General features: G+C 33.8%; 1 long non-coding RNA gene across 1 annotated transcript; it reads right to left on the minus strand.

The window, feature by feature from the left end:
- Positions 1–1,894: 1,894 nt before the first annotated feature.
- On the minus strand, positions 1,895–6,634 carry LOC113332536. Its single transcript, XR_003351574.1, has 3 exons — positions 6,510–6,634; positions 3,210–3,278; positions 1,895–2,173 (listed from the first exon to the last, which is right to left on the minus strand). It is a non-coding gene; the product is annotated as an uncharacterized LOC113332536 (long non-coding RNA).
- Between the last annotated feature and the right edge of the window lie 10,079 nt (positions 6,635–16,713).

Below are 16,713 nucleotides of genomic sequence, written 5' to 3' on the forward strand. Positions count from 1 at the left end.
GGTACCCCCGCATTTTCACCCAGAAATTCCCTGAGAGTATTTTAGAGAGCCTTTATGGCTTGTAGAGACAAAAAAAAAGATTTGTAAAGAGTCTTTGTGATTTGTAAGGACAAAAAATATATAAAAATTCAAAACATCTACCGATTTATTTATTTATTATGCACGTTATAATGTTAATAAAAGTACCATGAATACACCAAGTAAAATATGTAGTCATTGTAAAAATGAATCTCACCGTTGTCCTATGCCTATCTTTTCATTTTCTTTGTTCCACTCATCCCAAATTTTATTTGTTATGCTATCTCGCCATTCGTTAGTATCTTCTCGTTATTGCCTCTGAGTTTGATTTTGGGAAACATGGCTCATTTCTTGGTCCGCAGCTTAAAAAAAAGAAAAATTGGTCCTACTTCCAAAAACAAATATTCTCCAAATTCCCAAGTCTCCCAAAATATCACCTCTTGAAGAGAGATTTCTACCATGCCTATTTTCCTAAAAAAGTCTCTACAAATCTCTGAAACAACAAATTGATGACTTTCAATTATCCTTTCGAATAACAGGGGTGATGAAGTGACTCTTATGAAATCATAATCCAATAACATGGAGTTTCAGAGAATTTGAATGACTTAAAAAGAGTCTCTAACCAATAACCAGAGACATTAGGAGACTCTCCAAAAAAACTCCATGGACTAACAATAGATTTTGAAATTCTTCAGAAGTCATTTGACTACCCCATTTAATTTACTTCAAAACTTATTCAGTTGCAAACATCAAACCTTGCCAATTTTAACTAACTTATTATTGTTTTCGATTGATTAGATTTGTTTATAAAAGAAAATTGTATGTGATGCTCAAACACAAGACTAAAAATTATCCAGGTCGATTAGGTTGTACCTATCAGATTTTCCAAATTTTACAATCGATTTTCTTTTTACAATAAGTTAGGCACAATCTAGCCGATTTTCAAAAAAAAAACATCCAACTTTTTGGAATCGTTAAAGATCAGACCTTGTCGATTTTGAGGCTTTAAAAAAGATGGTTAATTTTTTTTAATGTGATTATCTAGGTTAAACCTTCACCAACCTAGCTACCCGATTCTAATGGTGTTAGAGCATTGCTCGGTCGATCTCACAAGTATTGCTAATGAAGCTTGTTGTCAAATTTAGTTGTCAAAACTATATCTTGATTTTTAGTCTACAATTCGTTAAGTCTTGGTCTAGGATAGTGTAGTTGAGAAACGAGCCAGTCATCATTTGTGTTCTACTGTTTGAAGGCGAAGATCAACTAAAGATTTTGGAGAACTTCATCAACAAAAGGTAAGTGAAGACTGAACCACCTATTTCTCAAGTTATATTCATTTTTCTATCCTTTAGACGATCGTCGCATAACTAATTAGACTAGCTTGCATACACTACACCATTTTAAGGTATTAGCAACCTACAATAGATGTTGCTAAACAGGGTCGCAACAGGCTTTCGCCGTTGCTAATGACGGTGTCGCAATTTTTAGCAACGGCGTAACTTTGTTGCGAATCTCGGTCAGCAACAGATATTCGCAACGGAACTTGTCATTGCTACATTTTTTTATTAGAAACAACAGTCTGTTGTTGCTAAACTATTGCTAACTATAGGAATACCCTTATCCAAAACCAGATACTGTTGGTTCTGGTTCTTATTTATTGGTTCTAGTTCTAATTTAGCAACAGAGCACTGAGGTTGCTAATCTTTTGCAACAGCAAAAAAAAGGTCAAGTCTATGTTTATTGACCTAGTCGAAATTCATTACCCCCACATCCCCCCCCGCAATTACCCAGTTCCCCATATTCAACATCCACACAGATATACAAACTACAATGACAATACAAAACTGATACAAATGTAGTTGAGAATCACCACTGATAATATTATCATAAAAGAAAGGATTCTTCAATTGAATGTACACAAGTAAACTTATGTATGTTGTAACTGGCATACAATGTTCGATCTATGTTGATGTTTTTAAAATGGATGGGTAACCTAGTTTGTGTCAACTGACAGAGGCATTGAAAAACAGGGAAAGAAAGACTAAATATCACCAGAAGTATCACCAGACTCCACTTGCTTAACCAATCTAAAGATTCAACTGCTTCTAAAATATCACCAGAGTACTGCTTTTTGACTTAAGCCCAAATACCTGCACTGATGTTTCAGTACTGATGTCACAAATAAAAGACTAAACCACAAGTCAAAACCATGTAAATCAAATATCAACAAACTCTGTTATAAGTGAACTAAATGGAGATGTATGAGAATAAGAGAACAATAATATAGTCTCTATTGTGCCAGATGCATTAGTTGACAATTAATGGACAAGGGCATGAGTATAAGGTATTTCCACCACCATTTTCATTAACAAATTCTATAAAGAACCTAACACCTTCTATGTACTGAGCATATTTACGGGGACATTTCATCCAGCCCTTATCAACCATAGATGACATATCCTAAAGATTGACAGTATCTATGTTAAATGAAAATTCAGACCATATATGCACTCAACATCAATATAAAACCAGCAGCATTTTCGATCAATGAAATGAATAAAACCAAACAATAGAGCTAGGTCATGAAGTTATCGTGATTTCTTTTCACTCAGAACTTCAAAGCTACGTGTTAGAATTCAAGTGTATCAAGTCCGCCAGTTTCCATTACATGAAGTTGATATTCCTACTTGAAGTCTAACCTATAGCTATGAACTGAATCACAATAACCTGCTAACCTATTCTATTTTAACATATCCGCTTCATCAATTTCTTGTTCTCATCATATGATATACTACTCTTCAAAATAAACTTTACAAGATCAAACACAGTACTTTACAAGATCATACAAATTACTTAAAAAACTTTCTAAGTTCAGTTCATACAAACTTACAAAAGTCCCTAAGTTCATAATTTAAACAAACTAGTCCTAGTGGCAGGGTTGTCGAAGCCCTTAGGTTAACGACAGAAACATCCACTTAACGAAGAGAGAATAAGCTACAAGTAGCTTTTCAGAATCACCACTATTTATCATGTTCTGTTATCATGTTCAACAAACACCCAAATATCAGAATGCTATTATCATCCAAAATCAAAACAACTTCATAAAAACAATATTGAAGTACAATCAAAACAACTTCACTACTAATTCATAGAAATAGTAATCATATAACTACAATAATTTAAACTTATACCTTTCTATGTTCTTCAGTTCTTCAGAGTTTTTTCTTCAAAGTAGTTCACCTTTTCAACCTTGACAAACCCTAAAATGGAAAAAATAAATTTGTGTTAGATTGACATATGAAACCTTTAAATCGAAAGAGAAAGAAGAAATCGAAAAACTGAAACTGGAAACAACATATTTCAAATGAAGAGAAGATCAATTCTACTAAAAGGATTTCATCCATGTAAAAAGTAGTCAAATATCTATGCTTTTTTCAACGTAACTCTCAAGTATGATGGCTAATTGAGACCCAATTACAACAAAATATTACCTACTTCCCTTCTAAATAACTTGAAGTCTAATGGAAGAAACATAAGATTAACAAAGAAAATAGAAACAAAAACTAAGCGCTCTCAAATTTTATAATTATGCACAAAAGACTGAAAAAAATATAACTGTGCATACATCACTGATAATGCTTCAAGGCGCTCAGTCTCGGACACCAGATTTTGACAACATATGTTATCAAAGTTACCACCATCTTCATCCATCCATCCATCCATCCATCCGTCTTTGAATGGATAAAGATCAAAGTTATGTGGCAACAAAAGTAAATTAAATTGAAAATGACAAATACCCCAAGACCACCCATAACGCCAAGATGCATTGACAACCAAAGTAAAAAGGACATCAATATAAATGCAGGCAAGTTCCGTCAAAAAAACACACCATCCTGCAACTACATAACATATATATGTACAATAAACATGTAGCACCTCAATTTCAGTAAACCGTAATCAACGCACAAAATCAAACTTAAGGAACTAATCTGCCAAAATCCTAGATACAGAAGTAAACGTCGGAAGGCTTTCAAAAGAGAGAACATCAAGAGTTTCCCTTGCTGACAAAAGAAACCATATGTACTGATTTAATATTTACACATGATGAACACTTGCAAAGTTTCAGAAGAACAGATATCTTAAGAAGATCAACCTAAGATTCTATAGCTATACAACAACATATTATATATCTACACCAGATTCATTCATATACTATATATATCAAAATGTAATATATAGTTTGATAATGGAATATTTACTTCGCATACAAACTAAGTATCAATTTCTAGCTCTTCACATCAACACGAAGTCAATGAACAAAGTTATAAATAAGTTAACAGTAGAAACCCAGGGCTGAAACAAGTTGCAAGTGTGACGAATTTGTTGAAAGCAGAACTAACAGTAGTGCAGGTCAGTTGAACTGAAACTGACATAGCTCAAAACATTACAACTATCAAGGGAGATGGACAATTTAAACCAATTTGAAATCGTCACTCAGAGATATATGCTGATCAAGGGATATCTCCAATCCAGTTCAAAGTCTAACATGACCTAACAACCTAAAAGGAAACTGAAACAAAACTTCCAATTACATAGATATGAAATCAATTCCAATTATGTAGAACCCAACTATCATATTGATTTGTAGATCCAAGAAAAACATAGTTCAATCTCTATCGAGTTCTAACCCCTATCACGTCTCAGCAATTACATAGATATGAAATCAATTTCAATAGCAACCCTAGGTTTTAAAAAAAAAATAGATTGAGATGATCAGTAAGTATTAGGAGTAGTTGAATCATTCATACCCAAGTCAATCAGCTGAAGTAAGGATAATTAAGCTTGGAATCATACCTTCAATCACTGTCCCAAGATGAACAGGAAAACCCCCTTTCCAAATACCTTCAAATCTCTAGGAACTAACTGACCCAAGAGTTCATAACCATCACTTTCGTTTTCTTTAGATTAAAATCAGAAATTTACTACAGGGTTTACACGATAATGGTTTTTCGCTTGGTTCTCTCTCGGATTCTCTCACTGCCGCAGGTGTTGAAAGACTAATAAAACATCTCAGATGGATATGTTCGAAACTTTAGTCATATCCCTAACACTATTAAGCTAATCTAACATCATCCAAAACGAGTACACAATATCAAGCATCAGGCATCTGAAAAGTAAAAAAATGTTACTGTGCAAAAAAAAATTTAACCAGCCATAAGGTTAGTTTACCAGAAATAAAGAAATATTAGTGGCACAGTTATTACCAAAAGAGCCTAGACAAATCAATAAACAAAAGGCTAAACATAGGATCACTACAAAACATTACACAGTTACTTAACATTCAGTTTCTTTACACACAGAACAATCAGTTCCTTCAAGCCATTACAATTGTTGGTTCTATATATTTACAAACACTAAATAACATTTATAATTTCTGGTTCTAAACCATGTATGATTCTAAAGGGTAAGACTTTCAGACAAATCTCACATTACAATTTTTTAAAATAAACCTTGCCGACTACTTTCAGACTTTCTAAACCATATTGCAACACAATCCAATAATCAACTAATCCTCATTGTGGGTTCAAAGACACGCTACGACTCCCCCAACAATAAAACTGGTTCGCAAAAGGTGATGTTAAATGCTGCTGATTATAAGGAACTACAAGTCTATCACAATGAATGGATATCCCCGAAGCATTTTTTATTGGCTCTTTGATGCAGAGCTGAATCATCCAACACTGAACCAGGCCAACCGCAATACAACTAGTAAAGACACAATGAACCGTGATTGAATACAAAGTTTTATGATTACGTTTTGTATGTCATCTATCAACAAATGCTACTTTTCAGGGCAACAATTGGTATATAGGTATATAAGTAGTATACATCCATAGTTTAAGAGTTAAGTGTATACACCTACCAAAAACATTAAGTGTACCAGACATCATTTGAAAACTTGTTCATGGCCACCACTTACAGAAGAAGAGAAAAATCCTGGCAGAATTTTGAGCAAACAACCAAACAAATAAATACTGAACTACTTTAAGTATAATCCCTATAAAGTCTTAAAGGAGTTGAGAAAATGTAGTTTTTCCAGTCCCCCCTTATTTATAACCATGAGAGGACTAAGGAAAACAATAGTACCATTTAAGATCCAACCAGCAAAGTTTCTAATCAAGCCATTACAAAAACCAACTCTATCCCTTCACCTTAGTAACTAAAATAAATCATACATCACTTTAAGTAGCAGCTTTAAACTGAAAGCAAAATGCCAAGTCCCTGTATTTACTTTATTAGCTGCTTGAAACTGAAATCAAAATCCCTAGAATCTATTAACTGAAATCAAAATCGTGAAACCCTAGAATCTATTAACTGAAGCTTCTTGAAACTGAAATAAAAATCCCTAGAATATATTAACAGAAATCAAAATCGTGAAACCCTAGAATCTATTAACTGAAATCGAAAAACTAATAATGATAAATACTTACCAGATCGATTACAAGACTGCAACTGAAGATCGATTTTAGATCGATTTAGATCGAGACATGAACTGAATCTTCAGTTGATATCAAGGGAAGAAAATATCTTTTGGAGCAGAACAATAAAGAGCGAGGAGATGAAAAATGAAATGTCTAAAAAAATTCTAAGGATAAAGAAGAGGGACTGTAGTAGATAAGGCTGAAAGGGTGGAAAAATAAAGAAGAGGAGTGACCAAACTTTGCCTTTAGGTGGAAAAAAATGTCAAAGTGTTTCCGACCACACGCGTGCTTCGCATGCATGAACAGCTTGCCGTTGCTATTCGCAACCAAGGAAAGGCTGTTGCTATATTCGAAACAGAAATATGATGTTGCGAAAATATAGCAACGGAGAATAGCAACAGAAATTTAGCAACGACACTAGTGTTGTTGCTACTCTCGGTTGCTATATCCTTAAAATGGTGTAGTGATAGACAAGAATTTCGAGTCGAGAACTAATTATTTAGTTTACGAATTTCCTGAAATATAATGACTAAGCTTAATGAATATTTGTTCATACTTGATCAATTTCGGTGGAGAATAATTTATTGTTAGGAATCAAATCATGATTCAAGTTCATCATTCAAAAATAGCCTGGAACAGTGATATATGTCATTGATGTTATTCAGGAATGTTTTAGAATGATTTAGAGAAATATAGAACTACTATATTATGAATACAAGACAATGTTATCAGTCTTACAAACTGGGAAAACTGTTATATGTCTGAAGTCGTATTACATGTACTTGTACATATAGCGGAGTAGCTATATATCGACTTTCAGATTTGTGTGGTAAGCATATTCGTATGCATATCATGGGAAAATCTAATTGTTTCGTGATCCGGATAGGTATGTATGTTCATATACAAACCATTTTGGAACTGTGGCAAGGGAACCAGGTTAAAGTATCAAACCGGTATGTGAGTCAATACAATTCTACGTTCTAGAACCAGTTTAGTAGGCAAACCGATACGCAAACTGAAATGTTCTGTGAACTCCAGAACTGGTAAAAGTCTTAAGTTTGCAAACCGGTACGTGAACTGAAAAGTTCTGTAGACTCCGGAACTTTGAGTTGCATCAAAGTTTGCAAACCGGTACGTGAACTGAGAAGTTCTGTAGACTCCGGAACTTTGAGTTGCATCAAAGTTTGCAAACCGGTACGTGAACTGAGAAGTTTTGTTGACTCTGGAACTCGGTAATTGCTTATAAGTTTTCAAACCGGTCCGCGTACTGTGACTCGGCCGACTCACGAACGGTTCAAGTATTTGTACCTTATACATTTATAAACTATGTCGATTTTGATTCAATTGCGATTAAATCATTTCTAGATGAAAATGCCTCAGATTTAGTTTATAGTATACCATTACGTATGTTCGATTCGACCATCTGTTGTCGAGTCCGGAGTGTTACAATCTCATTCCCTTGTATTGGAGTCGTCTTTGGCACCAAAATATATGTTACATTATGACCCTATTTTATTTTATCAAATAGCCTCCCAATACAAACAGATATAGCTCCCAACGAAATTGTTCAATATAGTTTCAGACTCTCATAACATGTTTGGAAACCAGAAGCAGAAGGACAAAAGTGATTTTACTTTTCAGAAATATAAATACTTTTAAAAATTAATGTTAGAGCACTGCTCGTTTGACCCCGACATGTGTTAATATGTCAAATATGGTTGTCAATTTTCGATGCCAAAACTCACCACCTGAATTGCTTATCAATGTAAACTTCATTAGGTTAGACTTAGGGCATAGAATTGTATAGACTAAACATTAGTTATTTTTGAAGAACTGAAGAAAAAAATATATACTTGCATCATCCTTCAAACTGAGTTTAGTAATCATGGAACGACTTTTCCATTATATGTTCTCACAGTCTATCTACATAAATATATATATAACATACAGAGTAAATGACTTGATCTTTATCTATGATTAATTATCAAAGGAATGAAGTATATAAGTTGTATTCTACAACTCACTTTATAGAAGTCCAAAGTGTAGTTCAATGTACTTACGATGCTTTCGACATAATATTAATTTTATCTGCTACTACTTAGTGTTCACATTCAAGAAACCGGATATCTCAATCTAGCATGGACTCGTGCTTTAACAAAATTTTACAAAAAAAATTTCGTAAACATGCTTAGAACAAAATCCAGATTCATATTTGATTCAGACTTGCAATTTCGAATTGTCTGTTTTATCTTTTCATTAACAGATTTCGAAGTTGGTGCAAGTTGAGTCTGAACGTTCAAATGTCATGAAACGTGAACATAAATATACTCTAATCTATAATCATTCATTCCCAAGGAACTCAAGGCTAGAAATCCTACATGATTTACATGATCTTTCTTGACTAATGTATAAATAGTTAGAATATGATATACTTCCTTCCAAGCAGATATTTACATCATGTCAACATCGTGATTATGTCAAGTATGTAACTTTTAAAATTTAATAGCAACATATTAAAGTTATGGTTGTCATTCACTGACTTAGGAAGAGATTCATTTTTTAAAACTATACTTAGCATCAAGTTTAATGTGCTTTCATTTTCCAGAATTGATTGCACAATAACAAACTTATGTTAAGGGAGTTATTGTGTAGGCCATATTGGTTATAGGCGCGCAGTTATAATAAGGAAGCTGAGTAACAAGGGGGTTAGATTATTCAGTCTCAACTAAATTAGACTGGAGATGCATAGTAAGCTATTTTCATGGGCATAGACACGGGGAACAATTACAAGAGGATACGGGGATGAGGACTCGTCAACTCTCAAAAAAATGTATTACATGAACATGTTGTATAGGTATTTATACACACCTTTAAAATGAGATTTTTTTACCAATCTGCGCAATAAATAAATTATTATTCTTTCTAAATACTTGATTTCTAATTAGATAAAATTAATATTATGAAATAGTAGCCGGTGTCACTATAGCACATTGGTAAAGTCACTGGGTGATGATACCAGTGACCTAAATTCGAAACTCGCCAGCACCAAATTCTTTATCGATAAAAAAAGAAAAGAAATAATGATTAAGCCTTTCATGAATAATGCTTGAACTTGACTGAAGGAAGAATACATTAGCATCACATTTAGTTTATTTTGATTTTTCAAACCAATATGAATCATTTACAGCGTGTCCGAAAGTGTCCAACCAGTGTGATTCATATTGGTTGAAGCAACTTCTAGGCCTGGTTGGACACTTTCGGACATACTTCTGACACAGTTACGAAATATCTGATCATATTTACGACACAGTTACGACATCTTTCTAAACGTGTCCTTACAACCTAAACAACAAGGAAGAGTATAACTGCTTAATCTTAAGAGTATTCAAAATTGAACTAGGTTCCGGGGTTTCTACCAAATAATTTTCCTCGTTAACAAAATCTTGTGTGTTTATGTTGTTTACTTTATTTCCAAATCATATTATTTATCTTTATAATTAAAGTAAAAACACTTGTACGTCAATCATACGTTGTTTAATTCCATATTATATATTCCTTGTTAGTTTCATAATTTATTCCATGTTTTGGAGCTAAAACATGACAACCAAACTTGATATACTAACGCTTGGTGGGTTCGGCCGAGCAATGCTCTAACATACACAAACAGTTTTGACAGTTCACGAACTAATTTGTCTTCTGATAAATTGAGCTTGTTGGTTTCAGAAGTACTTAATTGTGGCTCCGGAAAACCATATGGTGCACTCTGGTTGCATATATCTTCTTTGTATTCAAAGCAAACTTCTCACATGATTTCATGCACAATCTAATATACTTCAAAGTTATTAACAAGGAAATAGTTCACAAACTTAACTTTGTTTGTAAGCTACCAAGGTTGTTCATAATTATAAACAAAGGACTCCCTGCACACTAGAAACTTAATCCCGACACTTTTGTGTCCTAGTTACAGACTAGTATCGACCCTTAAAAACCTAGGTTTCCTTTGAGAAACATAATTAGGTTACGACTTGAAATACTTCACTAAGGGATTCGTGAAGCCCGGTCAGACTATCCTTTACCTGATAGCTCTTGTTATTTGGATCTTATTGTTACTGATCTTCGTTGATAAAAATCACAAAGTACTCTTCGTCTCAGACTTTGTGATTCCACAAGATGGATATCTAATTACTTCTACTTTATTTTTCTTAGAATGTTCTTTTGAGGTAAAGTTGATTAGGCATCTCTGCAAATTTTGAAAAGAATAAGTTCAACCTAATCTTTGATTTGATTGATATATTCTTTTCTTGAAGATCCCTTATAACATACATATTTTTCGTAACTTGATTGAATATATTTCCGAAGGAAATCAAATAGGCTTTATGTTACAGGAAAAATAGTCATAAAATTCATTTAGGTTGAAGCAACTCCTAGGCCTGTAAAGGACGTTAGTTAGGCTAATTGTGTTGCATAGGTCTTGTGAGATCTAAAAGAGATAAAGGAGCGCAACTAAAGATGGATTACTCGTAGGTTCGATCCGGTCTCAATTACATTCCAGTACGAAATCTGATAGTAGGCTAGTTTCTTCAGAGGATTAATACAGCGTGGTGCTCAAGTAGGGCTAATGATAGAATTGGGAAACTTATATGTAAAATAAGCGTAATCGCAAGGCGTCTACAATGTAGAAGTGGTGGAAGTATTGTAACTAATATTTCTAATAAATTAACCATAAAAGATGTGTTTGAGATTTTTAGAATTAAGAAATAATGAAAAAAATACACAAAACTATAATTAACTACAATGAGAGAACCGGTAACTAGGGTTTTACAGTGTCCACCACTATTCCTATTCAATTACTGAAAAGAGACAATTATAAAATATTTATTTATTTTCCGTTCTATTGACATAACCTATTATATGCATAAAGTCGCAAATATCACTAGTATACGAAAAGCATAGCACATCAATAAACTAAACCTAAGCATGCACTTTCAAGTTGCATTAACGAGAAAATTATACGAAACTAAATTATAGTTCACAAATATTACTTGACTATCCTGAGCATAAACCATCAAAGAAATGAATCCAAGTTGGACTATCAAACAATGAGACAAATATAGTTGCAAAACTACCGCTCGCGCGCGTGAGATTTTGTATCATATAAACCCGGTGAACCAACAACTAATATCATCAGTTGTTAATAAACAAAACTATAGAATCAATAAAGCAATTCATAACAGCCTCCAAATCATATATATTTCAAATCAAATTGTTCTTATGCTCAAAATAGTTTCCACCAAAAATCCTAATTAGAAAGTCTAGAAATATATATGTATGGATTCTTAAAATCCATAAAAATAGATAACAAGAGTAGTAAGAAAAATATTAAACCCTTCTTGTATTAAAATCACAGAATCCTCTTCTTCCCCCCTCCGTATCAGCTTTAATTGACCTTCATGGCAGCACCTCGCCGCCAGAACTCCCAAATTTGACAATCCAGAACACCAAATGAACCCCCCATTGAGTTTGTTACGACTGGTAATTATATGTGTTACCGAAGTCTAACTGCACCGAACAGATAATGGCCTAAGAGCCCAGTCCAATACTAACACCAATATCCAACTCCAAAACTGACTACAAGACCAATTTCTACATTGCGCCCATCTAAGCACCTTCCTTTGCCGTCCGGCCATAATTTTAGACCACAAATTGGACCTATTGAACAAACGCACAGACCCTAACTTGTTGACTGCCAATTGTTTCCCAATCAATTATCGAGAGATGATAATACAAATGCACGCACTAAATATGATTGAACTATGTCTGTATCATGTCTTCACTGCCTCAAGTTTTCATATTAAACCCAAATGTAGGTAGTACTGCCACAAATGAAAATTAAGCCACGGACGGACTCCAAAGTGATGTTAACATCGAGTACTTACATGGAAGATTGATTGCCTATGATTTCCTTGACCTTTGAAGCAATATCTACACAGCTCCATCTAATCAAGACCATTTCAGGCTTCTTATACTTCCACCGCACTACACCAGTTTTCGATGAATTTCACCGTGTGTAATACAGAAACTCCACCATTATAATCACATTTCAATTTCTGCTGACCCAAGTACCATTAGCATCAAACTCCGTTTATCTGTATCGATCCTTGAAGTCTCCATCTCGCATCATTAATTAAATGTAACGGCATCTGCTTGACACACTCGAAGTTTTTTTCCTTCTCATTTGATAAGAACAAAAAATGTTAGATGCTTTTCACAAGCGACACATATATGTGGAGTAAGTGGCTCATGTCTACTGTCTCTTAACTCCTAATGGTTCACATGCTTGTGTTAGAGCATAGCTCGGTTGAACCCACCAAGATTGGTATGTCAAGTTTGGTTGTCATATTTTAGTGAATCAAAACTCAATTAAAGAGTCGCTTGATTATGTACTAGAGACAACTTCGTATAGGTTAGACTAGAAAGATTAGGATTATGAGACATACAAGTATTACTCGAAGACTTGAAGAATGTGAAGAAGTAACAAGCTACAACGAAAACATCATCCTTCCCCTTGAGGTTAATAATATTTTGACTTGAACTGTTTCATTCCTAACGTATCTTTGAAGTCGTGCTATATTGAAAACATAACTGCGAAGATGTTAATGATTATACTCTAGTAGTAAGACATGATCATAGTGTTAAGGAATTAGGATACGAAGTATAACGCTTATCTTTTGAACTTCGTATATAAGACATCAACATAATCGTATGAATGCTATTGTGATTATGTGTATCGGTAAAGGTGAATATTTCATCCTAGGGAACAATGTTTACATTTTTTTAAAGGAAGTACATTCATGAACTTGTTTAATGAATCGAAAGGGAGGCTTATTGGTATTGTTATTCATTGCATATCTTTGGATTGCCAGTAGAACCGATCATAACTTGTTATGTATCTTGGTAAAACTAGTCACAGTGCCTGACTTATGATTTGGTATGACTTTTATTAGTGTAACCGATCCTAAGTAATCATCTAAGATGATATGATCGATATTTATAATTGGTGTGACTGATCCTAGTAATTGGTGTGACCAATCACAAAAGAGTTGTGTAATCAATCCTTTTAATTGGCGTAACCGGTCCTAATAATTGGTGTAACCGATCATAAGTAATACCATGAGAATATGGTAAACGGTCCTGGTAATTGACGTAACCGATCCTGGTAACTGATGTAACTGGTCCTAGTAACCATATTTAGGTAGAACCGATCCTTGTGTTTGGTAGAACCGTAAACCCATGATTAGTGATTTGATATTTGATCAATCACATAGTTGTGTTGGAATACATATGAACCAATTCTAAACTTGTTTGGAAGTGTGGTATAATCGATTCCAAGATTGTAAATATGAAAGAGGATTTACAAAGAAAAAGATGTCGATATACTTTGAGCATGTTCAATAATTCTAATCTTTTATTGTTCAAAGATATTCCTTAATAACTCAAGGAGATCCCGGACCGAAATAAATTAAGAATCTTTTAATTATGGTTGTTAGTTTTATATGCTTTTAATTACCAGCAATTAAATGCATATCTCTGGAAAATAAAAATTGGTAATGTGCATTTACTAATTGGAGATTTTATAGTGAGATTTCGGATATATTGGACAAAGTATTTCCAGGAATTATGAAAACCGATTTAGGCATTTATTGAATATCTTGAGAATATTCGGTTTTGGAAATTCCTTGGTGTCCAAACATCCTTGGTCTATAAATACCCAAGTTTGCATTTCGAGCAAACTATCCTAAGAGCCTGGTAAACTTCATCTTTTTGTTGTTTCTGGTGGAGCCGTCTATCCGGTGAGGAAAGTACCCTAATTAGGCGAAATCTCTTACGACCGCTCGTTTAAATACTTTTGTGGGATCAAGAAGCGATCTACGATTACCGTTGGTGGGAAACTGAATAATCGCAGTTTATTTAAGTTTTCAATTGATTTGATTGACTAACGGTTGTTGAACTTTGATTGCACCTAGTTTGTTTATTCTTGAGAATCTTCTCTTCTGATATAAGATTCACTCAAACTAGATCGAAGTGTCGACGGGATCTTTAGAACTGTTTGTAGATCTAAAGATGTCTTGTGATAATCCATTGTTAACAGACTCCGTTATGTGCGTGATTGATCACAAGAGATTCAAGTGGTGTTGTGCAGGTGTTTATTAAAGATTTGAAGACAAAGAAGATTTTTTATTTGGTTTATATATCTTTGGGTGTGCACAAACCTTGATCGGATAGGATCCAACTAGAATCAAATTTATTCGATTGATTAGTTGTGTAAGATCGGCATCACCTTATGGTTTCATGTTTGATTCTATATTGATTGATTGCAAATATAAATTCTGCTACTTCGGTAGTTGTTGGATAGATTGATCTGACCAGGCAAAGGAGTTTATTGGTTAAACAGAAGAGCCTTTGCTTATGATTTGAGATATCTTCATCTGAAAGAATCAAGAGAGTTGTTACCAAACTGATTTGTTGTTCGTTTACTGTTTAAAATACGATCCAAAGGAATTATTCCAGTGCGTGCACTTATTGAATGTCGGAAGCACAGGGATACTGAAGAAACTAGGTGAACTATAGGTTTAGTTGTTTAGTCTCAACTATACGAAGTTTTTTAGATTTTGTATATAGGATTAATCTATAATATATATCCAATCCATGAAAAATCGGTTTTCCGAAAGAAAGACCTAGATACAAAATCGGATTTGTTTCCCCACAAGTCAAGGTTTCTGATTTTGGAATCATTTCTTAAAATTAGTTATTTCTGGAATTTGATATCTTCACTCCTTATAAAAGAAGATTATTTTGTGTTGTTCTTACGGACAGCCTGGGAGAGATTGTCCGGAATCAAAACTAGGGTTTTCCATACGTTTTTGTTTTTTGGAAGTATGAGAAAAAGGAAATCAAGAAATAATGAAACGTCTGATAACCGTGTCAGATATGATGATATTGAAAGGATCATATTTCCTTACAAAATAGAAGATAAACATTATGTTACCTCATCTGTTGATAAATCATGTGTTGAGAAATACAATGCTCTCAAGAGAATAGAGTTTATTGCTGAAAAGAGATTTGATCCAGAAGTCCAAGATAAGGATTATGTGAAGTTTGTTCAAGATCGGAACTGGGGGAAGATGTTTGATTTTGAAAAATATTCACATGATATGGTAAGAATTTTCTATGCTAATATTCACAATGTTGACCATAAAAAACTTACCTTTGTTACACTTGTTGGTCGCGGACTCTACTATGTCCATCGTAAAACGATTTCTAATATCATCGAATACAAGGTGGAATGTAATCACCTGATTACGGAGTTGAAATTGAACACGATACCATTTCAACACGTCTCATTGGAAGATCGATTGACTGGGAAAATGGTAGATAACCAACAAAGGATATACCTTTTCATTTAAGGGTATTCGGTAAACTTGCTTTAGCAACTCTATTTGCAAGTAAAAGAGATAAGTCATTTTGGGATAAGGATTTTGCAGAATTCGTCTGTTTTCTGTTAAAAGAAGATTCTCAAATTGATCTCTGTGGAATCATTGTCAGCCAAATGGTCAAGATCTAAGATTCTATTTCATCTCCAGGAATCAAGAGACACCTCGGTTTTCCATGTATAATTACAAAGATTTGTGAATTTATCGTGGGAGATGACTTTGATGACATGAGAAGCACTACTGCTGTCTCTAAAAGACTATATGTCAAATGCTTGGAGGTCAAGCCTGTAATAAAACTGTTGAAAGGATTTCACTGAATTCTAACAACAAGTCTTTTCTAGTTCATCTTGAAACTCTTGGTAAACAACTTGACTGTTTTCAGAAACAGTTGGCCTTTGCTGCTCGAAAAGATCCAGAAACTCTTAAAGGTATTCTAAACATTGAATCAGAGTTTTGGAACCAAGAATCAGATATAGAAGAAGTCAAAAAGTACTTGATGACAAGGAGTGTTTTACCCATTAAATGTCTCAAGAAAGAAAAATAGACATCAGTTTTTATTGTATAAGGTCTATTTCTGTAGCAACTCTATTTGCAAGTACAAGAGATAAGTCAATTTGGGATAAGGATTTTGCAGAATTCATCTGTTTTCTGTTAAAAGAAGATTCTCAAATTGATCTCTATGGAATTATTGTCAGCCAAATGATCAAGATCTCAGATTCTAT

Source organism: Papaver somniferum, chromosome 1 (genome assembly GCF_003573695.1).
Source record: "Papaver somniferum cultivar HN1 chromosome 1, ASM357369v1, whole genome shotgun sequence".
In the NCBI taxonomy this organism is placed as follows: domain Eukaryota; kingdom Viridiplantae; phylum Streptophyta; class Magnoliopsida; order Ranunculales; family Papaveraceae; genus Papaver; species Papaver somniferum.